The following is a 27,375-nucleotide window of genomic DNA, read 5'->3' as shown; positions in this document are numbered from 1 at the left end:
GAACTAAATGACAAAGGAGACACAAGTTATCAAAACCTGTGGGACACAGCTAAAGCAGTCCTGAGAGAAAAGTTTATTTCCATAATGCCTATATCCAAAAGTCGAAAAGATCACAAATAGACAACCTAATGAATCGTGTCAAAGAGCTGGAAAAAGAAGAACAGGCCAACCCCAAACCCAGCAGAAGAAGTGAAATCATTAAGATCAAATCAGAACTAAACAAAATTGACAACAGGGAGACCATACGGAAGATTAATAAAACAAAAAGTTGGTTCTTTGAAAATATAAACAAAATTGGCACACCTTTGGCTAGACTAACGAAAAGCAGAAAAGAAAAATCTCTAATAAGCTCCGTCAGGAACAATAGAGGAGAAATTACAACAGATGCCACAGAGATACAAGATGTAATCCATGAATACTACAAAAACCTCTATGCACACAAATTGGAAAATGTGGAGGAAATGGAAAATTTCTTAGAAACACACAGCCTCCGTAGGCTCAATCGGGAAGAAATAGAATTCCTGAACAGACCAATATCAAGTACTGAAATTGAAACCTCAATAAAAAACCTTCCTAAAAAGAAAAGTCCTGGACCAGATGGTTTCACACCCCAATTTTACCACACCTACAAAGAAGACCTGGTGCCTATCCTGCAGAAATTATTCCACAACATCAAGAAGGATGGAATTTTCCCCAACACATTTTATGAAGAGAACATAACCCTGATACCAAAATTAGGAAAGGATGCAACAAAAAAAGAAAACTACAGACCAATTCCCTTATGAATATAGATGCAAAAATTCTCAACAAAATCCTAGCCAATCGAATCCAGGTGCTTATCAAGAAAATAATTCATAACAATTAAGTGGGCTTCATCCCAGAGATGCAGGGATGGTTCAACATAGGCAAATCTATAAATGTAATTCACCATATAAACAGAATAAAAACAAAGGCCATATGATCCTCTCAATAGACGCAGAGAAAGCATTTGACAAAATTCAGCACCCTTTTATGATAAGGACGCTCAACAAAATAGGCATAGACGGGGCTTACCTAAAAATAATACAAACCATACAAACCCACAGCCAATATCATACTGAATGGGGAAAAATTAAAACCATTCCCACTTAGAACTAGAACAAGACAAGGTTGCCCACTATCTCCACTTCTGTTCAACATAGTGCTTGAATTCCTTGCTACAAGAATCAGACAAGAGAGTGGAATTAAGGGCGTCCAAATGGGAACAGAAGAGATCAAACTCTCACTCTTTGCTGATGACATATTATACCTAAAAAACCCCAACGATTCAACCAAGAGCCTCCTTGAATTGATAAATGAATTTAGTTAAGTCTCAGGATACAAAATCAATACACAGAAATCAGAGGCATTCATATACGCCAACAACAGTAAAAGTCAGAACCAAATCAAAGACTCATTTCCCTTCAAAATAGCAACAAAGAAAATAAAGTATGTAGGAATATATTTAACTATGGAGGTAAATGACCTATACAGGGAGAACTATGAAACACTGAAGAAGGAAAGAGCAGAGGATGTGAACAGGTGGAAGAATATACTATCCTCATGGATCGGCAGAATCAACACTGTTAAAATGTCTATACTACCCAAATCAAAATACCAGAGTCAATGCAATCCCCATCAAAATACCATCATCATTTTTCACAGATATAGAAAAAATAATTTTACACTTCGTATGGAAACAGAAAAGACCCCGAATAGCAAAATCAATCCTAGGCAATAAAAACAAAACAGGAGGTATCAATTTACCAGACTTCAAACTATTCTACAAGGCTATTGTAATTCAAACAGCTTTGGACTGGCACAAGAACAGGGACATTGACCAGTGGAACAGAACTGAGAACCCAGATATAAAACCATCCTCATATAGCCAATTAATCTTTGACAAAGCAGACAAAAACATACACTAGAGAAAAGAATCCTTATTCAATAAATGGTGCTGGGAAAACTGGATAGTCACATGTAGAAGACTGAAACAAGACCCACACCTTTCACCTCTCACAAAAATCAGCTCATGCTGGGTAACAGACTTGAACCTTAGGTGTGAAACTATTAGAATTCTAGAGGAAAATGTTGGAAATACTCTTCTAGACATTGACCTAGGCAAAGAATTTATGAAGAAGACGCCAAAGGCAATCACAGCAGCAACAAAAAGAAATCAATGGGACCTGATCTAATTAAAAAGCTTCTGCCCAGCCAAAGAAACTGTCAAGAGAGCAAACAGACAACCCACAGAATGGGAGAAAATTTTCGCAAGCTACACAATGGGTAAAGGGCTGATAACTAGAATTTATTTAGAACTCAGGAAAATCAGCAAGAAAAAAATCAAACAACTCTATCAAAATGTGGGCAAAAGACATAAACCGAAATTTTTCAAAAGAAGACAGAATAATGGCCAACAAACATATGAAAAAATGCTCAACATCTCTAATCATCAGGGAAATGCAAATCAAAACTACAATGAGATATCACTTATCTCCCGTAAGAATGGCCTTTATCAAAAAGTCCCCAAACAAGATAGGAACACTACAGTGCTGGTGGGACTGCAAACTAGTTCAACCTCTGTGGAAAGCAATATGAAGATACCTTGAAGCAATACAAGTAGATGTACCATTTGATCCAGCAATTCCACTACTGGGCATCTACCCAAAAGATCAAAAGTCACTTTATGAAAAAGACACCTGCACTTGAATGCTTATAGCAGCGCAATTCATAATTGCAAAGCTGTGGAAACAACCCAAGTGCCCATCAATTCATGAGTGGATTAATAAAATGTGGTATATGTATACCATGGAGTAGTATTCAGCTTTAAGAAACAATGGTGATATAGCACCTCTTGTATATTCCTGGATACAGCTGGAACCCATTCTACTAAGTGAAATATGTCAAGAATGGAAAAACAAGCACCACCTGTACTCACCAGCAAATTGGTGTTAATAGATCAACACCTCAGCGTACATATAGGAGTAACATTTATCTGGTGTCGGGCAGGTGGGAGGGGGAGGAGGGGATGGGTATATACAAACACAATGAGTGAGATGTGCAACATTTGGGCGATGGTCACTCTTGAATCTCTGACTCGAGGGTGGAGGGGAGGGGTATGGGCAATTTACATAACACTTGTACCCCCATAATATCCTAAAATAGAAAAAAAGGTAAAAGGAAAAAAAAAAAGAAAATAGGAGTGTTCCTTACAAGGCAGAAGAGTAAGTTATAGATACAGGTGTGGGAACCATTTGCAAAAGATAGGGTTTAGACACCTCCCCAATGCCCCTGCAAGCAGGGAGCTTCCAAAGATAGAACTGGGATATATCTGTGTTTAACATAAGGAGAGGAGAAGGAGAAGAGTGGGAAAAAGTGAGAAGGAAGTATTTAGAGAGGAGGGAGAACCCAAAAAGTTAGTGGTCTAGGACAAGAGAGTTCATTCATTCCTTCAGTTGATTTATGGAGAGCCTTTACCTGTAAGCGCTGTTTTGAGGGGCGCTGGATGACAGACGCCTTGTTGTGAGGGGTGTTAGGGTGGGACCTTCGGGCTGGGTCTCCCGGGATGAGGAATGGTTCACTGATAGGTAAGTAGGACGGGGGGAGGGGGCTGATACACTAGCGTGTGTAATGTCCTTTCTGAGACACCCCATCTTTTCAGAAAAGCTGCATGAATTTAACCAAACCTTAATTTACCCCTCAAATTATATTCAAATGTGCAGTCTTCTTAAAGCATATGCTGTCATTAAACAATGTGGTGTTTTGAGATTTTCTTAGCACCACAAGGTAGTGTGGTTGCTTAATCAAAAATATTAATGTTGAGTGAATTTTTTGGTGTTATGAATGTCAAAGATCCAAATGAATGAGTGTTTTGTTTAACTGAGTTTTGGGAATCGTGTGGATGCTGGGTGCAAAGCGTGACAATACCCTAGCACGATATTGACAGTGGGCAGCAGTAGCCACTGCTGAGTACTGAAAGATGGTGTCATGTGATCTTTGCTAACAGGGTAAATGTTTGAGCTGCCAGAACAGGAAATTACTGAATTTACACCTAACAATAATCTTATCCTTTGCCTTTTCAGTTGTGACCTTCAGTGCTAAGAAACAAGAACTTTACAGAAACTCTGGGCAGTTTCTGAGACCCTTGTTTGCAATCAGCTGATCTGATTTTCTTCAGCATAATGGCAGAATATTTGTGAGGAAATTAAACTTCATCATATTCTAGCCATCTGTTGTATGGCATCAACATTTCTATCTTGATTTATGGAGACTTTTTGAAGTACTGGAGCTACCTTTGATCCCCTGTGCAAGTTTGCCAAACTGTAGCAGCTTTGGAAGAAGTCTAAAAGAACGTAGGACCTCTGAGGGTTTCTCTACTCCGCATGACTTCTGTTGACATTCTGGGCTGGATAGGTCTTTGTTGTGGGTGGGGTCTTGGCTTATTGTGGGGTATTCAGCAACATCCGTGACCTCCGCCTATATTATGCCAGTAGCAGTGCTGCCCCTCCCCCCAAAGTCGTGTTCACTCGAAAATGTCTCCAGACATTGCCAGATGTCCCGGGGGACAGAATCATCCCTGTTGAGAACCAGTTCCAAAGCCTTGCCATGCAAAGTGTGGTCCAGCAGCCAGCATAGCATCAGTATCTTTGGGAACTTGCTGGAAATGCAGCAGTTCTGGCTCTGCCCCAGGCCTCTGAAATTAGAATCTGCATCTGCAGGAGACCTGTGGACACAGGAAGCTCTACCCAGAGCAATGTGCTGTAGCAGGAGGCCAAGAGCTTTAGAACCAGGCTTGGCTCACCCTTAATAGCTGTGTGACCTTGGGCAAGTTGTTTAATCTTTCTGAGACTCAGTTTCCTCCTCTGTAAAATGGGACTAAGAAAACCTTTTATGTTCTGAGAATAAAAGTTGTGAATCCAGCTGAAGCAGCAAGAAGGGGACCCAGCCCTAGTTAGAATCTCAACTGGGCTGTTTTTCTCCCTCTCTTTATAAAGCTGTTTTCCTTGCCATACTGCAGTCACTAATGCTTGCAGCGATGATACAAGAGGGTGAGGAAAAGCCAAATGTCTGCATTAGTGCTCTGCAAGTGGAGCAGGTCATAAAAATCAGCTTGTTTACAGATTTTTATTTTTGAATTATCTACTTTCTTTAAGCTGTGGCTCCTGTGGTAGTCTGGCCCTCCTGAGCTTGGGAAACTGGGATCCCGTTTCTGGAAAACTCATTACTGGGCCTCGTGAACTCTTAATGGTCTCATTTAACGGCCAGAATCTAAAGGTAGGAAAGGTGAAGTTGATGGTCGCTAAATGTAAAACTATTTAAGAAGAGGCTCACATGGTAAGCTTTATTCCTATGCTGTAGCAATGGGATTTTGAAATGGTACAATTATTTTTATGACCATTAGTAAAACTTTTGGTTATGCAAGATAAGGATAAATATTTTTGCCTTGGGAATAAACTGATTGCTTTAGAACTTCTGGTTTTTCCCTTTTCTTTTTTTCCCCATCCTGTCATTGCCTCTGTGTAACACGTATTTTTAAATTTCTCTTCCTGAAATGTCAAGAATAGCTGTTCTCATGAAGGGCCAGGAATCTAGCCTTAAATAATATACATACACGTACATATACAGTCATCTATGTGTACAGACAATATTTGAATCTGACTTGTCAGGACAAGTTTTAGGTAAATCACAAATAATTACAATTGACCCTTGAAAAACAAGGAGTTGCACTGTGCTGGTCCACTTATATGAAGACGTTTTTCACCCAAATGAGGATCAAAAATACAGTATTCTTGGGATGCAGAACCCACATATATGGAGGGCTCCTTGGGGCCAACTGTGGGACTTGAGTGTGTGTGTATTCTGGTATATGCAGGGGTCCTGGAACTGATGTTCAGCATATACCAAGGGGCAGCTGGTAGTCCCTTGGGACAACATCTGAAGTGTTGTGGTGCTCCAAAGATGAAGGCACAGCATTTAGAACCAGCGTACAGAGCTGTGCAGATTGGGCACTGCACAACTCTAGAGGGCGCCATTTATATTGTGGACATGATAGATTTTCATCTATTTTATGAAACTTTGTCAGAAGATGACAGCACAGGCCCTTACTCTAACAAAATCAGTATATTGCAGCAGTGTTCTGGCTAATGGAAGTAACACATCTTGAGGAAGGGGCTTCCTTTTCTAATTTGCACAAAGGGTGCCACCGGGCCTAGTAGCAGCCCTGTCATCTCACCTTTCTTTGGGAGCTCCTACTCTGGTGTGCAAAATAATACAAGTTATTATCTCAAAAGAAAGAATATGACTGGATGGAAAGCCATAAGAAACATACAATTTGTTTAATTTCACATGAGAAAAGAATCCTCCATAAAAGGGGTCCTCGAATTTCACTGTCATCCTGAAGCTATTGTTAATGCCTGTGTGTATCCTGCTGTCCTTCCCAAGTAAGAGAGAAATTATTAAAGAAGTAGAAGAGGGCCGGGCACGGTGGCTCACGCCTATAATCCTAGCACTCTGGGAGGCTGAGGCGGGCGGATTACTCGAGGTCAGTAGTTCGAAACCAGCCTGAGCGAGACCCTGTCTCTACTAAAAATAGAAATTAATTGACCAACTAAAAATATATATAAAATATATATTAAAAAAATTAGCCGGGCATGGTGGCTCATGCCTGTAGTCCCAGCTACACGGGAGGCTGAGGCAGTAGGATTGCTTGAGCCCAAGAGATTGAGGTTGCTGTGAGCTAGGCTGACGCCATGGCACTCACTCTAGCCTGGGCAACAGAGTTAGACTGTGCCTCAAAAAAAAAAAAACAAAACCTAGAAAGAAGTAGAAGAGGTTTGCTGACATGGGTCCAGCAGACAGTAAGCAGGATATACCTAAGGATTTCATTGGCTCAAGTTGCTTGAAGATGACTTGATGCTGTGAAAAAAGGTGGGTAACACAGGGATTGTGTTAGAGAGATGAGGCCAGCGATGCCCCTGTTATACATGAGGCTGTACCTAGTGTACATTCTTCAGGACTTTGCATCTTGGATGCAAGGGCTGTTCACTAACTTAGCATTGGTCTTGTGAGCATTTTTTGTTTGACTGGTGTCAGGTCTTAGGTTAACACCTTTTAGACCCATTCTTGAAGTTATCCACTTTTCTCTTCATTTCTTTCTAAAAGGAGTCTGTACTTGCACATGAAATTGCATCTGAATAGTCACAGAGGAAGGGAAATGGTGGTTTCACCTTGGTCTGTTTAGATGTAACAGCCTCAGTGATGCAGATAACATAGGGCTCTTCCAGATGGGCAGAGCAGAGAGAGAGAGTGCAACTAATGACAAGGAACAAAGACTTTTTTGTTCAAGTGGTAAACTTTTGGAGTGGTTTTTGTAGGTTTGGATGTGCCCAAATTGGTCATTTTGGCTTGATTTCAAAGAGGAGTGTTGCTTGGATTTTTTTGGTATGTTTGGTGATGATGTTTTTGTAGTGGTGATTATAGCAGGGTTCTCAGCTGAGAGTGTTAGTTGTGAGGTGGGGGGCGGGGAGCAATTTGTTCTTAATAAATAGTTAAGATCATGGAATTTGTAAGTAATGTGCTAAAACTAAATTATATGATTATAATAATGAGATGGAAATAATAGGTATGCTATTAGATAGCTTATATAACAGAAAGTTTAGTTTGGGCCCATGATCACACTCAATTCGCACATAATTCCCTGTGAGAATTATGCTACATTGTTATTTCTTTCCTGTAGATGTAGAAACTGAGGCTTAGAGAGGTTAAGTTCACATTGCTGGGAAATACAAGGGATGGGATTTGAACCCACGTCTGACTAATAGACTCCCACGTGCTTGAATTCAGTTGTATCTCCCAAGAAGCTGTGCAAAACCATGTTTCTGAGTGCAGCCCACAGGGATGCTTGGTGTCAGTGCTCCTGTGGGATGGCCGGCCACCCTGGCTGCCTGGGAGTGAGGCGTTTCCCAGGATGTGGGGCTTTCATTAAATCTGGGAGAATCCTGGGCAAAGCAGAAGGAGTTGGTCACTCTACTTCTGTAAGGCCTGGCAGAGACAGGTAAGAATAAGGTGGAACCACTGGATCACTTCATCCTCCTTGGTCTTGTGACCTGTGTTCTGGATGGTTTGGGTGTGAGTGTGGTTTCCCATGAAACTTTTCAGAACATAAAGAAAATGTGTGAAGAAAGTACAGGGCTGGTGTTTTAGGCCCTGTCTGCAGCCATGGATCTTTCTCAGTCTTTCTAGAAGAGGTGGAGAGGACATTAAAGATAAATATGTGGATAAATAGCTTGCCATGCTGGTGGGAAACACACTGCAGCTCAGGTTTGGCCACAATGGTTGCATTTATTAGGCCAGATGTCTCTGACTTGGTTTTTGCTAAATTGATGGATTTTTAGTAATTTGGGGGCGTTCATCCCGCATATGACCCCACTCTGAACATGCACTATTCCTCCATTACAGGAGTTTAGGAACCAGAATTTAATGTTTAACAACCATATTCTTGAACTGGAAAAAAATAGCAATAAATATGCTTATTTTAAAATGAAAATTTGCTATTTGGAAATATCTACTCTCTTGAGGAAATTCTTCAGGTTTGATTATCTCATGCTGGAAGATCTGCGTCTAGGCCTGGCAGTTGTTCAAAGAGAAATGTATTTGGTTCCTTTTTTTTGTGTGTGAAAATTACAATGATTTGTCTTCTTCTTCTTTTTTTATAAGGTTCTTTTGTGTTCTCATTGGAAACTTTGAAATTTGTTTTTCAACTAATTGACAATTTTGTCTGTCCGGTCACACATTTTTTCAGTTTACTTTTTCCTCTCAAATGGCTTGGGTGTGGGGAGGAGATATCGGTGCCTCTTCTGGACATCTGCTGTTTGTTGTTCCAGCCGGCTGGAATGCTGTCCTTGGACGGCTTCCGACGGGCGTCCGCAGGCGGCGCTTCACAAACTGACGGTGGGAAAAGGAGCGCTCTTCGTGACGCGCTGCCCGGGTGACCAGAGCCTCGCCCTTTAAGTGTCAACACTTTCCAAAATGATTAACAGTGCTGAGGCCAGTCTTTATAAATTACAACTATTTGAATTGTCCTGGCTTTCTTACACACTGTCTCTTGAGCAGATTGGAACCTTTGCTTCATAGCTCAGGGTGAAGATTAGCAGTGTCTGTCACTGCTCTTTCCCGTGAAGGGGTGGGCGCCGCCAGGTGGGCTTGCGGCTTGGGGATGAGTTATTTGACTCTCTTCTGAGTGGCCTCACATGGTTTCCTTTTAATGTCCGCTTTTGGCGGTTCCCCGCCCCCATTCCTCCTATGCTGCTAGAGTTCACCTCTCACTGTTGACAATATTTGTGTCTCTAGCACTTTTCTCACATTTCAGCTTTTGATTATTAATTTATTATGGGCTGCGAGTCAGATTGCCAAGCTTGTTAGAATTGTGTCTGAGCTGACTTACCCAGAGTAAATCAAATGTGTACTTAATGTGTTGACCTTGGATCATCTGAAATAGCACTTCTAGATAATTGTGTTGCCAGCGTGTTTAGATAGCTCTGTCTGGGTGGGTTTCAACACTGGTGAAACAAAGCTTGTGATGAGTTGAATTTGAGATCGGAAACAGGAAGGACCTAAAGCTGCAGGTTTCCCACCCCAATCCAATTCCTCAGAATGCTAACTTTGACTTCACTGCTTTTTAGTCAAAATGGTGCTTGCAACTCTCAATTCTTTTCAGATACCCTTTATTACATTAGAATGTGGAACAATTTTATGGAAGCTGTTTGGATCTTGCATGTTTATAAAGTTAGGCAAAGTCCTAGTGCTTATGATGTTTGCATTGTTTTCTTTTTAATGATGGATCTGAAAATATTTCTTTATCTTTCATAATTTAGCCTCCTATTAATATTTATATCTTTAACCCCAACCTAGCCGGGTATTACCAAAAAATAGAAATGGCCTCACATAAGTAACCAAATTTGGAGAAGCCCCATAGCAGGTTAAAATTCATATTCCTTAATACTGTGAGTAAGTCAGCTGAGTGTATAGTGTGGAAAGGTCTGGGAGAAAGTGGGTGAAAATTAGAACTTTTAAAGCAATATGTTTCATTAAACTGGGAGAGTAAACCTTTCCAAATTGCCAGCCCATCTGTTTTGGTTTTTCACTGTTTGATTGAAATTTTAAAGTTATAAGACTTGCTTTAGATTAATGGGGAAGTCAAATCACTTATACCAATATAATAAGCTTAATATAATATGACAAATTAAATATAACAAATTAAAAGTTGTTTTAGTTTGCACATTAGAAGCTAGACATTTTGTATTATTCCACCATACTGAAAATTTCTCAAGTTCTTACTTTCTGAGGGTATGTAAAGCTAGAACGAATTGTATTCACTTTATTTTTTATATACTACATGTACTTTTATTTATTTTATTAAATATTCTATTTATTTATTTATTTATTTAGTTTTTTGAGAAATGTGGTCTTGCTCTTTTCCTCAGGTTGGAGTGCAAAGGTGCTTCTGGTTCCTGCAGCCTCAAACTCCTGGGCTCAAGTGATCCTCTTGGCTCAGCCTCCTGAATGGCTGGGACTACAGGCATGCGCCACCATGCCTGGCTAATTTTTTCTTATTCTTTTACGGACAAGGTCTCACTTTGTTGCCCAGGCTTGTCTTGAACTCCTGACTTCAAGCAATCCTTCTCCTGAGCTTAGTCTCCTGAGTTGCTGGATTACAGGTGTGAGCCACCACACCTGGTGCTATTTATTTTTGTATAAATTTAAGGTGAAACAGAATGTTTTGATATACATGTTTGGTCATGTGTCACTTAATCATGGGGATACATTCTGAGAAATGCATTGTTAGGGGATTTTGTTGTTGTGTGAATAACAGAGTACTTACACAAACCTAATGTGTAGCCTAATACACACTTAGGCTAGATGGTATACCTTACTACCCACCTATAGGGTATAACCTATTGCTCCTAGGCTATAAACCTATACAGCATGTTACCATGTTGAACATTATAGGAAATTGTAGCACAGTGGTAAGTATTTGTGTACTTAAACATATTTAAACATAGAAAAGGTACAGTAAAAATACAATATTATCTTGAGACCACCATTATATATGCAGTCTTTCATTGACCAAGATGCATGTGACTGTACATTGTGAAGTGATTACTGCAGTCAAGCAAATTAACATATCTACCATCTCACACAATTACCTTTGTTTTTGTGTGTGTGTGTATGTGTTACTCTCTTAGCAAATTTCTGTGATACATTATTGGAATATATATATTATATGTAATATATATGTCTAGTTATATGTATATATCTGTAGTTAATAATATATTGATATATAGTATATGTTATTAACTATAGTTCTCATGCTATATATTAGATCTCTAGACTAATTCATCCTACATAACTACAACTTGTGTTCTATTTTTTTAAAAAAATTCTACATATAAGTGAAATCATGCAGTATTTTTCCTTTTGTGTTTGACTTATTTTACTTAGCATAATGTCTTCTAGGTTCATCCACATTGACCCAAATAGCAGGATCTCCTTTTTAAAGGATGAGTGATATTCATATGTGTGTGTGTGTGTGTGTGTGTGTGTGTGTGTATACAGGTGAAGTGTCCCTAATTAAAAAATCTGAAAATCAGAATGCTCCAAAATCCGTAACTTTTAAAGTGCTAACATGATGCTTGAAAGAAAAGCTCATAGGAGCATTTCAGATTTCAGATTTTCAAATTTAGGATGCTCAACTGGTAAGTATAATGCAAATATTCCAAAATTTGAAAAATGCAAAATCTGAAGCACTTCTGGTCCCAAGTATTTTGGATAAGGCTATCCCAAGCCCAGTCTCTGTGGGTATGCATGTGTGTGTGTCACAATTTTTTAATCTGTTTATCTGTTGGTGGACACTACCTTTGTTTCCATGTCTTGGCTATTGTGAATAATGTTGCAGTGGACATGAGAGTGCAGATATCTTTATGAGATGATGATTTCATTTCCTTTGGGTATATATGTAGAAGAAGGATTGCTGAGTCATACGGTAGTTCTATTTTTAATTTAAGAGCCTCTATACTGTTTTCCATAATGGCTGCGAAAATTTACATTTCCACTAACAACTGTATAGATAGGCTCATGTTATCTACAAATAGGGAGAGTTTTACTTCTTTCTGTCTAATCTGTATGCTTTTTATTTCTCATTGTCATCTGATTGCTCTTGCTAGTACTTCCATATTATGTTAATAAGCATGCCAAGAATGGGCATCCCTGCCTTGTATTGGGTCTTACAGGAAAAGCTTTGAGTTTTTCTCCACTGAGTATAGTGTTAGTGTTAGTATAGTGTTAGTCCTTTATGTGTTCCTCATAAAGGACCTTCATTATGTTGAGGAAATTTCCTTCTTTACCTAATTTGTTCAGAGTTTTTATCATGAAAGATTGTTAAACTTTGTCAAATGCTTTTTTTGCATCTGTTGAGATCATAATGTGATTTTATCCTTCATTCTGTTAATGTGATGTATCACATTAATTTATTTGCATAAGAGGTGTTACATCAACCTTGCATCCCAGGGGTATATCCCACTTGATCATGATGTATAATCTTTTGAAGTATTGTTGAATTTGAGTATTTTATTGAGGATTTTTACATTTATGTTTATCAGAGATATTGGCCTATAGTTTTCATTTTTTATGGTGCTTTTGGCTGGCTTAGGTATCAGGGTGATGCTAGCCTCCTAAAATGAGTTTGAAAGTGTTCTCTCTAGTTCTATTTTCTGGAAAAATATAAGAAGAATTGGTATTAATTCTTCTTTGATTGTTTGGTAGAATTCAGTAAAGCCTTCTGGTCCTGGGTTTTTCTTTTATGGGAGGATTTTAATTACTACATCAGTCTCTTTTATTTGTTATTGGTTTGTTCAGACTTTCTGTTTCTTCCTGATTGAATCTTTGTAGGTTGTCTGTTTCTAGGAATTTATCTATTTCTCTAAGTTATTCAGGTTGTTGCCACACAGTGGTTCATAATAGTACCTATTATCCTTTTCCCTGGTGGGGGGGGCACATGAGCTGGGAGCTCCTCCACTTGCTGCTCAGTGCTAGGTGGGGAGAGTCATGTGGGCAGAGTGAAATTGTTCTTCCTACCCTTTTGTGTGATTATTCTCATTTTTTTCTTTTCTTTCACTGTATTGCTATAGCTACTTAAGTGCATTGCTGGGCTCTTCCAGAGTCTCCTTTGCTCATGGGCAGCGGAGGAACTGTTGCTCTTTGTGGCGGAAAGGACGTCTGGGATCTTCTGCGTCACCATCTTGCTGATGTCACTCCCTCTTTCTATTGCATTTGTAAATCAGTGAGAAAATCAAAAGCAGATTGAATTAATAGATTACAAATCACTTTGAACTTAAGTTACTATGGTGTAAGTTACATAAGATGAGAGTGAAATGTTAAGGGCTCTTCTACCTGAAAGGCCATAAGGTGAATGAAGATGGGCTAGTATTGTATTTGCTTTGCTTGTTGCTACTGTGGAGCTTTTTATTCTGAAAATACCTTCTCTGGAGTCTGCATGTGGGTAGTAAGAGGATAATTTTGCTTTAGGGGAATCAGGTTGTGACTCTGAAGACATCTATGGTCATACCTTCTATATCACAAATGTGAGACCAAAGAAGAAGTAACAATCTTTGGGATGTTAAGTTGTTACAAGGAATTAGTTAAGACTGTATCCCCATGAAGGAGGTGTTCCTTATGTGAGGATATTCATATTGGGGCCAAATTGGAACCAAAATTGGGACTAAAATTTGTATGACAGTAATGACAGTAAAGTTGAAAAGTTTAGATTAGATCTTTATCTTACAAGTGAAATTAAATAGTATGAAATGAATTTTTAAATCTTACATTTAACAAAATGTGCATGACAAGTGCAACTATGTGCTCATTTTTAGAAGAAACAATGAATCAAACTCAAATATCAATTTTCAGTAGAGTATAACTTTTCCAATAAATTGACAGCTAGCATGGCACAGTATCTGTCACCCCGTGTTTGATCTTCGTAGTACTGTTTTTTAAAAAGAGAGTCGGTCTGCCAAAAATGTACTGGAGAGAGGGGTTCTTCAGATTTCCAAGCTGCCTCTTTATCCCATTGTTGCTCAGATAATTCTCTTCTGAAGTTTCTATTCTGCTATCATCCTTGTTAACTGTCTACACTCAACAGACCCTCACTCATTGGTGACTCTGCCCGAGGTCTGGCAGTCCCCGCCAACTCCCCCGAGTGTGCTGTGTGCTGGCGTGGTGCTGGGACGGTGTGGTCCAGCCCTTCCAGCCGCACAGCAGGGTCAGCAGGGGGAGGCACACACTGGAAGAGTAGCAGTGCCCAACAGGGCAGTGAAAGGTACAGAGAATGGGCAGCGTCCATTCAATGTTGGGCACTCCGAAGACCCTCTGTAGGAAGTGGCATTTAAAAGGGGCAGATTTTGAGAGACGGATAGGATGGTATAACAAGACAGGGACTATTATGGGAAAAGTTCCAGGGTAAGAACATAGGATGAACTGGCAGGGGTGGAGGGAGGTGGGGAGATCAGAACGGGAAGTGATGGAGCCCAGTGGTTAATAACTCAGGCTCTGGAGCTTGATTATCAGAGCCAAATTCTGGGTCTGCCATCTTCAGATTGCCTGGAGGATGGATGCCTCGACTGCGTGAGCAGTGCTTGGTCCTGGAGCTGGCCTGGCTCTGCTGCTGTGGGTGGATGAGAAAGGGGCTGCCTGAGTTTGCAGCCAAGCCTCTGGGAATCACTGTGTCTTGCCATTCCAGGGGTGGGGTGCAGGGGCGATGTTCTTCCATTTTTTTTAAATTGTTTCACTTGGTGCAGAAATTAAGGGCCCTTGGTGACATCTTGTTCAACCTTCTTTTCCCTTATTTGGTAAGCTTTTCACTAAACATTATTGAAAATCTGTTATTCTCATCTGCTTCTCATAAGAAGATGTCTGGCAGTGGCAGAGAGTCCCAGGACTCATGGGGAGAAGAGTGATTTCCTGGGAGTTCCCCACTGCCTTCTCACAGAGCTGGTGTCCCCGGCCCAGACCGCATGCACGGACGGAGCAAATTCACTTTCTCCCAGGAGAAGACTGAGCAGTGTGGCTGGGAAGGCGGAGTGACAAGTGGGGCAGGGCAGTGGATGCGGACGTTCAGACTGGTTGCAAGGAACCCTAGCTACACCATTAGAAAAGGCGTCTTCACAGAAAAGGCAGCTTGTGCTGGATGTGGGTGGTGCTGAGGAAGGCTGGGGGTGGGGCCCGAGGGCTGTTGGGGTGCTCCACGTCTCCTGCCTTTCTGCATCTTGGTGCAGGTGATGAAATCAGCCAATGCACAGCTTTTGATATACCTTCTATAGGTCCAGCCAAAACCTGGGAGGGAGCCCAACTTGGGTCAGTTTTCACCCTTACTCCAGTCAGACCTGGCTTGCTGAACAAACGTGGAACAAACGTGGCTTCTGGGCCTCCCTTTCCTAGTCCCTTCAGGCAGAGGCTCTGACTGGTTGTTGTCAGAATGGTGTTCAGTATCATATCTTACCACATCTATACCGGAATGACATGCTTTAAACACATATTCATGTGACATCCTAGCAAGTGTCTAGGATATTCCATCAAACATTACTCCAAAACTCAAGTTTCTCTCCATACCTGTGGCATCCCAAGCCACTCTGGTATAATGCTCATTATAAGGAAATTCTTTTGATTCTGTCCCCATTTCTCATAATATCAGCTATTTATACATGAGAGAGGCAGAGTAAAACCCAATTTTATGTGATACTTATGACACGCAGGTTTTCGGGGATATGGTTTGATCTGTAGAATTGCAGTGAACATACATCTTCCAAGAATTAAAATTCACTGTGTGTAAAAGATTATGTTTCAGGTGATCATGATTTATAAAGTTAAACATAGTTTTAAGGTCCTAAACTGTCTGTCACCTGCTGAATGAATGAGATGTGATTTTCGTATTTTAACTCCTTTGGTAAATATTGTGGACAAAGTGAAAATAAATCAAAGTTAAAGTTGTATAAAACAAAGTAGAGTTTTGGGACATTTTCTGTGATGCATTATGCTTCTCTGTCTTGAATATCATGTGAACCAGGAGATGATAAAATGCTGTGTCTCTAATTTAGATCAGGGTTGGCAAACTATGGCCATGGGCCAAATCTAGCCAGTTCATGTTTTGGTAGATAAAGTTTTATTGGAAGACTGGCACGCACATTTGTCTCTGGCTGCTTTCGAGCTATAACGGCAGAGGGGAAATAGCTGCAATAGAGACGGTGTGGCCTACAAAGCTGAAACTGTTTATTTGGCCCCTTGCAAAGAAGATTTACATATCCCTGGTCTAAGTCATTTGGGACGGGGGTCTTAAAGGTGCGCTGAAGGATCTTAGCATTCTGTGGGGTGGGCCAGGGCCTACCGTGGGGCAAGCCCCAGCAGGGCAGCATGTGTGACCCTGAGTTCTGTTTCGGCCAGAGTACTCTGGCTGCACTGTTTGCTTTGTCAGGCTTCTGTGTACTTGACTGGAAGAATGAAAGGATTGTCTTACTTAAAAATGTGTCAAAGCTACTGATTTGAAAGCACAGGAGGGCATTCAGAAGAGAGGAGAGGGTCTCTTTGAGTATGTCTAATTATCTTTATTGTGAACTGAAACAGAAGTGGTTGGTACTTTGACATGAAGTCTCCAACTCAAAAAAAAAATCCTTGATGAGAATTTGGAGGCTGGGATAGATCTCTGTAATTACTGACATTCTGGGAATTGCTTTTGAGTCTCTGGCAGCCTTTTTGTAGGCAAAAATGATAACTTCCTGTTGTGCTGCAATCAGATTTAAAAAAGAATATATGACTGAAGTTGATGAATGGGGTGAACTTCATACTCACAAGGCAATGTCTACAAAGCAAAATGTGCCAAATTCTATGTTTGTTCTAAGTCTTAAAACATCAACACATTCATTTAGCCTTGAACCTGATGCCATAGAAAATGGCCTTTTACTTGGCTAATTTCCTCAAGTATTGCTATTTTTCTAACTTAAGTGAAAATCTAAATGTCAGCTGCAAGAGTTACTCAAGGTGGGAAAGGGAGCCTTGAGGTTGGGGAGATAAGGGTGAAGCTATTTGGTTTAGTTTCAGTTGCCTAAACTGCAGGTGGTTCTCAAGCTTGCCATGCCTGATGAAGATTATAAACCATAATACATTATGGTATATTACAAGCCAAAAGAATTGGAAGATTTTGCCAGTTTACGTGAACAGAAACTTGAGGCATATGTTTGGAAATGTATTTTTAGTGTTTTAGATCAGAGAGGATGGAATTTATTATTGGACCAAGCACAATTTTTATATATGGTTAAGGCTACACAGAAGTGTCCAGAAGGTCATCGGGAATGGAAAATCTAGAAGGGATTGGGGGTGGGTAGCACTTGTTTCATTCCAGAAGTTTTACATATATTATCTCATTTAATCCTCATAGTGATCCTCTGAGACAGATATTATTACCTCCATTTTACAAATATGGAAACTGGTTAAGAACTTCTCAAGGTCACACAAGAAAGGACTTAAGCCTATGGCCTGTATGTTTCTTGTACACAAAGCTACCTTATAGGACTAATTTCCTTGAAATTGAGTCACTGAGGTTTTTTTTTTTTTTTTTTTCAGCATATTATGGGGGTACAGATTTTAAGGTTTCAATAAATGCCCATTTCCCCCCTCCCCCCAAAAGTCTGAGTCTCCATCATGACCATCCCCCAGATGGTGCACATCTCACTCATTATGTATGTATATGCCCGCCCCCCTCCCCCCTCCCACCTGCCCAATACCCTATTACTGTAGTACCTATGTGTCCACTTAGGTGCTACTCAGTTAATACCAGTTTGTTGGAGAATATATCTGGTGCTTGTTTTTCCATTCTTGGGATACTTCACTTAGTAGTATGGGTTCCAGCTCTAACCAGGAAAATATAAGATGTGCTATATCACCGTTGTTTCCTGGAAACCAAGAGCAAACTCTTTCTATATATTAACAAGAGAAAATATATCTGTGCTCACTTTAGCAGCACATACACTAAAATTGTAATGACATACAGAAGATTAGCATGTCCCCTGTGCAAGGATGCCACACAAATTCATGAAGCATTCTATATTTTTCCTAGATACCAGCCTGGGCAAAGAATTTATGAATAACACCCCAATGGAAATCATGGCAACAACAAAAAATAAATAAATGGGATTTGATTAAACTAAAAAGCTTCTGCATAGCTAAGGAAACAATCAATAGCAAATAGATAACCTACAGAATGGGAGAAAATATTTGCAAGCTACACATCCGATAGAGAGCTAATAACCAGAATTTACAAAGAACTCAAGCAAATTAGCAAGAACAGAACAACAACCCTATTAAAAAGTGGGCAAAAGACAGGAACAGAAGCTTCTCAAAAGAAGACAGACAAATGGCCAATAAATATATGAAAAAACAACGTCACTAATCATCGGGGAAATGCAAATTAAAACCACAATGAGATATCACCTTACCCCAGTGAGTATGGCTTTTATCAAAAAGTCCAAAAACAATAGATGCCAGTGTGGATGCAGAAAGGAATGCGTATACATTGTTGGTGGGATTGCAAACTAGTACAACCTGTATGGAAAACAGTATGGAGATTCCTCAAAGAACTAAAAGTAGACCTACCATTCGATCTAGCAATCCCACTATTGAGTATCTACCCAAAGGAAAAGAAGGCTTTTCATCAAAAAGATACTTGCCCTCCAATGTTTATTGCAGCACAATTCACAATCTCAAAGATGTGGAATCAATCCAGGTGCCCATCAATTCAGAGTAGACAAATGTGGTATATGTATACCATAGATTACTACTCAGCCATAAAAAAAGATGAGTTAATACCTTTTGCAGCAATCTGGATGGAACTGGAGATCATTCTCCTAAGTGAAGTATCTTAAGAATGGAAAAACAAATACCACATGTACTATTAAATTGGAGCTAACCAGTAAGTGCACATGTGCACAGAGGGTGGTCCACAGACCACCTTGAGCAGCTAGGGACTAAGCCATAGAGTAGCGAATGCCTAATGGCAGGAGAGCAGTTTTCCCACCCAAAGGAAAGAAAGAGTTCAACCCACAGGCAGAAGGAGATGGATCGAATGGGACATGGTTGGACTTGGAAAATGGATGGATTCCTGAGAAGAGATTCCCTGTACTCTGTCCCCATTCAACATGAGGGCAGAGGGAAATAGATATAGTGTCCTTAGATCCAGAAATTTCTCAAGACTGTCTAGGCTACATTCCTCAGGAGGAATCCAGAGCAGTGGGGGAAGTGAGCTGGCTTCCCAGGGCAGCCTGGGGCGACTAGACAGTGCACATTGAATAGGCCTCTTGGGTGGAGAAGTTAGTAGTGGCTGAGACAGCCTTATAGGGTCTGAGCTCCAGAGTACTGTGGGGAAAGTGGCTGAGAGGTCCTGAGCTGTCGATGGAAGCCGTGACATATGCTGAGCCCGTCAGAAGACTAGGGAGGCCTGGCATGGGGACTAGAAGGACTCTGAGTGTGGGGACTTGTTGGCGTCCATGGGGGGAGGGCTACAGCCAACAGTAGTTGATGCCAGAGGCCAACACCCAATCCAGGTGGCACTACTACTCTGACGCTACTTAAGGGAGGACAGGTATGCCCCAGGGGCCACTTTCCCAGTGTCAGGAAGTTAGAAAAGTGAGAGTCTTAAAAGACTGAGGTTTAACAAATGATGACTGAGTTACTTTTAATTGCCAAGATTAAGTGAATTGTACTCTTATCCTCCACTAGGGGAGTAATTAAGAATTTGTACCTTACGTTGAAATTCAGTTGTAGAGATATAAAAGGACATTTTTTGTACCTCAAATATAAAGTTATATTTTGCATGTGGTCTTTTAATAATTGCTGTAATAATTTATCAGAATCATCTACATTATCTTTTTTCACATTAGTGACTCAGCTATACTTTTTTGAATATTTACCAGGTGTTAGACACAATGTTCTTTATGTATATTACTTAATTCTGGAGATATGTGCAATTATTTAATATGGTAGAACAGGTGCCATTATTATCCCACATTTTGTAGTTGAGGAAAATGAGGCTCAGAGAAATTAGGTGACATGTCCAGGGTCACACAACTGATAAATGAATGAGGCTGGAGTTATTAATTCAGCATCATTTTGGATTTGCAGAGCCTGGCGTGGGGCTTGACACATAATAAGAGCACTGGAAGTATTTGAATGAATGATTGTGCAAACATGTAGTGGTGTCAGCTGGCCGGTTGGTATGTTGGGAACCCTACTGTGAGCGAAGTAAGGGAAGAAAAGTGCATCAGAAGTGGGGAGCCTCCTCAACAGTGAATTTGCTAATTCTAATGAGTTAATGTGCTGATTCTATTCATAACTAAGAACTGAGCCTCTGAGAACACTTGTGGTCCTGTCAGAAAATACACAGAAAATAAAAGAGTAGGATTCTATAAACTTATGTTCTAGAAATGAAAAATGAATATTTTGTGGTTGAGGGGCTTTTGAGGGAAATTATTAACTCTTGGGTTGAGTGTGGTATGGGGGGCTTTGGAATATGTGAGCGTTCAGATTAGTCTGTGCCTCTTAGAGTCACTTTACAACATCCCATCATGATGCTGAAATCCACGGGCAGAATGAGGAGGGAGAGCCTTCCAGAGCTGATGTAAAAACAATCACAGCCAGCTCTATGGTGCACAGCTGTGCCAATTTCAAACTTGGGCACCAGCCTGCTCCCAACTCATCCAACCTAACTAGCAGTACTTTGGTTTCCACTTTGCATTTGGGTCCCTGTTAATCCAATTAAAACACCAATCCTATATGTAGGTATTAAATCTCTTATTAAGACCTGGAGATTTAGTTTCTAATGAAGAGCTTTTCTTCACCTCTCAGCAGCACAATTCCTGTTGAAAACTTACGGTTTTCAAGTTTGGGGACTCCATAGAACTTGTATCTCACATATAGGGAGAGAGTTCTTTCTTTACGTGAAAGTTTGAGCTCGTGTGCAAGCAAGTGAACATTTCTAGAGCCTTCCGATTGCTGCACATGTGTGGCCTGGACTGAATTGAGAGTGATCTGTATACCTACATCTGTCTCAAGCCTCCCATTCATAACTGAGGGCTGAGGACTACCAAAGTTGGTGTAAATTAGGACGACCATTTTGGGAACCAGCTTGTCAACATAAATTAGTCTTACCCTTTGATTCTATAATTCCACTTCTGGAATGTATCTTTTGGAGAGACTACTTAGTACAGAAAAAGTTTTGTGCCCAAAGTTATTGAGAACAATTCTTCCCTTTTTTAAAAAAGAAAACTTCAATAAGTTTTCTTAAATAATTTTTTAAATAAGAGAAAATTTTCATTCATTATTTTTATTATGTATTTATTTATTTTTTTTGAGACAGGATCTCCATTGCCCAGGCTGGAGTGTAGTGGCATAGCTCACTGCAGTCTTGAACTGCTGGACTCAGCTCAGGCGATCTTCCCTCCTCAGCCTACTGAGTAGATGGATTACAGGCATGAGCCACTGTGCCTGGCCTGAGAAAACTTTTTTGTTCATTAAATTAAAAAAAAAAATTCGTTTTTTTTTTTTTTGAGGCAGGATCTTGCTCTGTAAACCCGGCTAGAGTGCAGTGGCATCATCATAGCTCACCTTAAACTCCTGAGCTCAAGTTATCCTCCTGCCTCCTGAGTACCTGGGACAACAGGTGCATACTACCATACCCAGCTAAATTTTCTATTTTTTTTGTAGAGATGGGGGCGGGGGGTCCTCGCTGTAGCTCAGGCTGGTCTTGAACTCCTGGCCTCAAGCAATCCTCCTGCCTCAACCTCCCAAAGTGCTAGGATTACAGGCATGAACCACCACACCCAGCCAGAAAACTTTTTTAAATAAAAGAAAACTTAAAATTTTCTAATAAGTTTGGTAGTGATAGAATATTATCATCAAATTCCAATGATAGATAGCCATCAAAATGATTGAAAAATTACCAAGGAAGGTACTTTATTACTTGTGCATATTCTCTCATCTTCATTCAAGTTATTATCCCGTTTTTCAGTCTTGAGACATTAGAGTAGGCGGTGGAGTCAGAGTTTGTGAACATATAATTCCTTCTTACAGTAACTAGCTGGTAAAGTGTAGCAGCTGAAGCAGGTGTCATAGTTGGAGATATGGCTGTGGCTCACTCTGGTCCTAGAAGGTCTGGAGACTGGGGCTACTTAGCCAGCACCACCTGCACAAGGTCTTCTCAAAGTTGCTGCGTGGCTGATGTCTTCATAGATTCCTTGGGACGCCCATAAACACAATGTCCACAATTTTTTAAAGTTTTGTATTTATTTTCAAATGGAAATATATTTTAGTTTTTTTGGATAGTTTGTACCAGTAGTCTTGGAAACTTTTGTAATTCCAGTGTTATCATTCCCACATAATATTTGCCTTAGTTGGGGAAATGTACAGCATGCCTCTCTTAGAACTTACCATTTTAGGCTGTAATTCTTTGATTTTTCATTTCCACAATTGCTGCTAGGTTTGTGGTTGTTCTTTAGGCTTACACTCAAATGGCATATGTATGGGAGGCATCAGAAATAACTTTCACACACTCTTAAATTTGTGTTTCTGCAAAAGTACAATGATAAAAATAAAATTTACAGAGATGAACTGTAAGAGTAAGATCAATTTGTATTCAGATTGAAAGTATAACCATCAGAACTTGAAGAAAAATATTATTTTAAGTTTTAAGATCAATATTCATTCTAACTGTAATAAGATGTCCTTTTAGCCTAATGGGCACTTAACATGAAGCCTCCAGACATTCTGCAGTAGAATTTTAATGCTGGAGGAAAGGAACAAGGGGGAGTGCTTCCTAGCTCACCTCCCATTTGCACCCCCCTTGGGTTACAAAGACAGACCTGCTGTGGGACTTGCCAGGCTGCAAGGCCATCCTGGGACCCGCACAAGTTACTTCACTTGCTGGAGCTCTGGTGTAAAATGTAGAGGCAGGAATTAGATTAGATCGGCATTTCCCAAAGGTTGTTTTGAGAAACTTCAGTGCTCTGTGAGGAGTTCAGAGTCATCCACAAGTAAAGAGTTTCCCTGACCAAATGCAGGTGAGAAATGGTGCGGCTCCCTTTGGAGATTCCCAGATGGGTTTGCATATTTAAGGCTGTGAACTGTCCTTTAATAAAGATGTGTTTTCCACAGTGTTTCACCCAGCATGTCTTAAATGCATTTGATGACAGAATTCTGTTATCAAGGAACGTATTTTGGGAAACATTGAACTAGGTCTCTTCTGAGCTCCAAGATTCTGGGGTATGTCATCCAAATGTTGCTTAGTGACATCACAGCCACCTCATTTGCCCACTAGATGGCACCCTTGAATACGATTTATTTTTTTCTTTTTGACTGGTTTCTCTTTGGACATTTTTGGACTTGCTTTTCCCATGTACCAGGAGAATGCAGATCAGTTATTAAATTGTTCTTAAGGCTATTCTGACAACATTTTACAAGCTATTTAAAATAAAACAATTGTGTCAACTGTAGGGATAGATACTAGTCAAGACTGATATGGTATGTGAATTTTTCTCACTAGAGCTAACTTTTTTTAAAAAAGCATTTGAATAATACTAGTATGTTTTACACTTTTCATGTTAAATCAGAGTCTAACCAGACAAAATTTAATTGGACATTTGGGTTCTATTGATTGACCTGAAATGTTGAATTGTGAGGTTTTCGGGAAACCTGGTGATAATTGAGAACCTTCTTTAGTTTCTGTAGTGGATAAGAAATATCTCCAGCCATTACATGCGTGTAACTTTGAGATCACTGAAATGTCGCGTTTAGATGCTGGGGCACTTTTCAGAAAGTCTCACTCTCCAGGCAGCCTGTGTTAAGTGGTCTTTTAAAGTTTCCTTTATGTTCTGGTAAATTTTTGATCGGCTCTTTATTAAAAATAATTTACTATTGGGCATTAAGATTTTGCTGGTCTGCAGGTCCATCAGTTAGTCTGTCTTTCCCTGGTTCTCACTGTTGTAAGCTTAAAGAACTTTAGCAAGCCTCCCATCCTCTGGTTGGAGTTTGTGGAATTTCACACATCAGTTTAAGTGTGCCCAGGAGTTTTGGAAAATGAAGGCAGCTTTACTCAGGAATAGTCATGCTTCTAGTTTATTCAACTGAAGGATGTTTACCTATTAGAAATGTGTGCCTTTTTAATGATGGACAGGGAGCTGTTAAAAATATAATGAGGAGGCTTCCTGAACTGCTTCCTGAATTACCTGAAATATGTGGGGGATAGAGAGGTGAGAAGCCGGACTCTGGGACAGGAGCCTCCTCCTGCTCTTTCAGTGCTGCCCTTTGAAGGTAAAATCTTTGTACGGCCTTTTATATGTTACTCGAGGAAAAGAGTCCTTCTAAACTCCAGGTCGCACCCCTGGGACATTAAACCTCCCATATTTCCTAAAGGTAAGTTGTCTGAATTGTAATTTTCTTAGCGTGACTATCTGATCCAGGGGTCCTCAAACTTTTTAAACAGGGAGTCAGTTCACTGTCCCTCAGACCGTTGGAGAGCCATTGGAGAGTGCAGTGCACATTCCACACATGTGCCCTGTGGGCCTGGGACGAGTCAGCTGCTAAGCAGGACAGGCAGTGGTGGCAAAAACACCCAGCGGGCAGGAGGATAAATGTTCTTGGTGGGCCACAGTTTGAGGACCCCTGATTCTGATCTGTCCCCATCTCTTGCTTCAACATGTCTGTCTTCTCTTAGCTTTTTCCTCTATAATGTTCAGCATGGCATGGGGCTTCATTTTTAGTTTATCTTTAGGCTTTAGAGTTTTAGGTGGCATGGTGCAAAACCATTTGTGGGTTGCACTCTTATTGTATAAGAATATCTACTTAAGAAATTTGATGCAGATTTTGTGAGTGTGGTGTATAATGAAAATGCCAGATAAAATGGATACTAATCTTAGTTAATACATATTGAACACTATTGTTCCAGGCACTGTGCCCAGCATTTTACTTGTATTAGCTCATATAATCCTCACGGCAACCTGTAGGGGGTAGATGCTATTTCTCTGGCATTTTCAGATGAAGAAACTGAGGGTTAGAAAGGATAAGTAACTTAACTAATGTCCCACGGTTTGTAAGTGGCCTAGCAAGGACTGCAGACTCTTATGCCTCATGTTTTATCAGCACATGAATGATATGAAATATTTGCATCTTAAGTGTTTTGTGGAATGTGCGTGTGAATCCCTGGGAAGGTCCAGGCAGGCGAGGCTCAGCAGCCACAAGGTAGCAGGAAATCTCCTGATAATGAGAACTGCCAGTTTTGCTCTCAGCTCTATCTAGATACCAAGATTTCTTGGCCTGATGGCCTCATATTTAAATACATTTGGCCATGTTTCTCAAAACACTGAGTTACTATACTTTGCATTAATAGTGCTTGGCTTTGTCTTTTATGCAGAAAGCCCCTCCAGGCCTCTGTAATGTGCTAAAAAAGATCTTGTCTAAAACTCATGAAAATAAATAACATAAAACTGTTCTGAATAAATTTGAGTTAAGTGAACAGAACGGTTTTCTCTGTACATGTATTGTGTACGTACAGTTGTGTGTGCCTGTGAACACATATTCTGTCAGTGAGCCTAGGACCGATATCCTTGTAAGTGAAGGACATCCCAGAATTTCCATCATAAATTATTTTAGGGGTTATAACTAATACTGTAAAAAAATTTAGCCCTTCCTGGAACTTACTTTATTGTGTTCACAGGATTAGTGTTTGCAAGGAAGCATGTAGATGTGAATGTATCTTTGCCTTAGTCATTGGGGCTGGTGCAGATGCTTGCATAATTGCTGGCAAGGATGGGAGGGCTGTCAGAAGTAGACCAGGGAGCTCAAAGATTCAGGGGGAAGGAGTGACATATCAGTTAGATTTAGGGTGCCTGTAGGGCAAATACAAAATTTGATCTTGAGTGTTGACTATAAATAGAAAGTCCACACAGCATATCATGAAATTCTGTGGGTCAATCTCATTTTTAAAATAAATTAATTGGAAGGAATGGAAAAAGTATTGGAATTATTAGACATGGGAATATAGGTTTATTTTTACCACCAAGATCAAGACTCAACTCAAAAGTCATCGGGTCTGGAAAACCTGCAGTAATTACAAAAATGTAGAGAGTGCATGCTATATCTCTGGCAGTGTGCTCTTTTTTTTTTTTTTTTGAGACAGTCTCACTTTTGTTGCCCAGGCTACAGTGAGTGCCGTGGCGTCAGCCTAGCTCACAGCAACCTCAAATTCCTGGGCTCAAGCGATCCTCCTGCCTCAGCCTCCCAAGTAGCTGGGACTATAGGCATGCGCCACCATGCCCGGCTAATTTTTTTTCTATATATATTAGTTGGCCAATTAATTTCTTTCTGTTATAGTAGAGATGGGGTCTCGCTCTTGCTCAGGCTGGTCTCGGACTCCTGACCTCGAGCAATCTGCCCGCCTCGGCCTCCCAGAGTGCTAGGATTACAGGTGTGAGCCACCGCGCCAGGCCCAGTGTTCTCTTTACATGTGTTTTCTCGTTGGTTCCGCCAAAGAATTTTACACATGAAGAGTCCGTTTTACAAATGAAGAAGCCAGAGACTGGAGGAACTAAGTAACTTGCTCAGGCTCACAGAGTAGAAGCCAGTAGAAGAAGGGGTGTGAGAGCCTGCAGTCTGTAGCGTGGTACACGCAGCATCCCTGCTTCCCCTTGTGTGCTGACTCTCCTTTCACCAGTGGTTCTCAGCTCTGGGGCTCATTAGAACCATCTGAGAAGCTTGCTTCCCACCTCCACTTTATTCCTGGTCAGTCTTCGATAGTTGTGAGGTTGATTGTTTCTCTGGAGAAAGCTTAATTTATAACCCACACATTTAAAATTTGCACCAGTTTCTATGGACTGGGCAAAAGTTTGTCTTTGCAAAGATTTTCTAAGCAAATTAATAGATTATACTGGAGCGTAAGGGAAATGTTTTTTCTATTAAAGAGCACAAACAACTTTCAAGCATAATAGAAAACTATTATAAACTAATTGATAGGTGAATTTCAGGTCATTTTTACATCCATTAAATATACTTAAGTACTTTTAATCCACAGCATATTATTAGCCTGATTAAATAGTTGCTTTTAAAATGTTTTTTACCGAAGAAAAATACTCTATAATTCTACCTTTTGATGCAGAAAATTTGGGTTCTTCCCAGTTTTAGCTGAAATTGCCTGTTTGCTGTGTGATGGCATTTTAAGTCTTCTTAATGTCATTTTGTAGCTGGATGCTTTGTCCCATCCATGAGATTTCAAAT

The 27,375-nt window shown here is 40.2% G+C and overlaps 1 protein-coding gene and 1 non-coding gene across 11 annotated transcripts in view; both read left to right on the top strand.

Annotated features, from left to right (window-relative positions):
* ERC2 (ELKS/RAB6-interacting/CAST family member 2) overlaps window positions 1-27,375 on the top strand; it is a 982,890-nt gene that overhangs the window by 221,335 nt on the left and 734,180 nt on the right. The gene's annotated exons all lie outside the window — the stretch shown is intronic.
* On the top strand, window positions 18,064-18,170 carry LOC142874933 (U6 spliceosomal RNA). The gene has a single exon (XR_012922518.1). It is a non-coding gene; the product is annotated as a U6 spliceosomal RNA (small nuclear RNA).

The sequence above is a fragment of the Microcebus murinus genome, chromosome 1 (genome assembly GCF_040939455.1).
Source record: "Microcebus murinus isolate Inina chromosome 1, M.murinus_Inina_mat1.0, whole genome shotgun sequence".
In the NCBI taxonomy this organism is placed as follows: domain Eukaryota; kingdom Metazoa; phylum Chordata; class Mammalia; order Primates; family Cheirogaleidae; genus Microcebus; species Microcebus murinus.
Note: the sequence above shows the minus strand (reverse complement) of the source record. Positions and strands in the feature narration are given on the sequence as shown.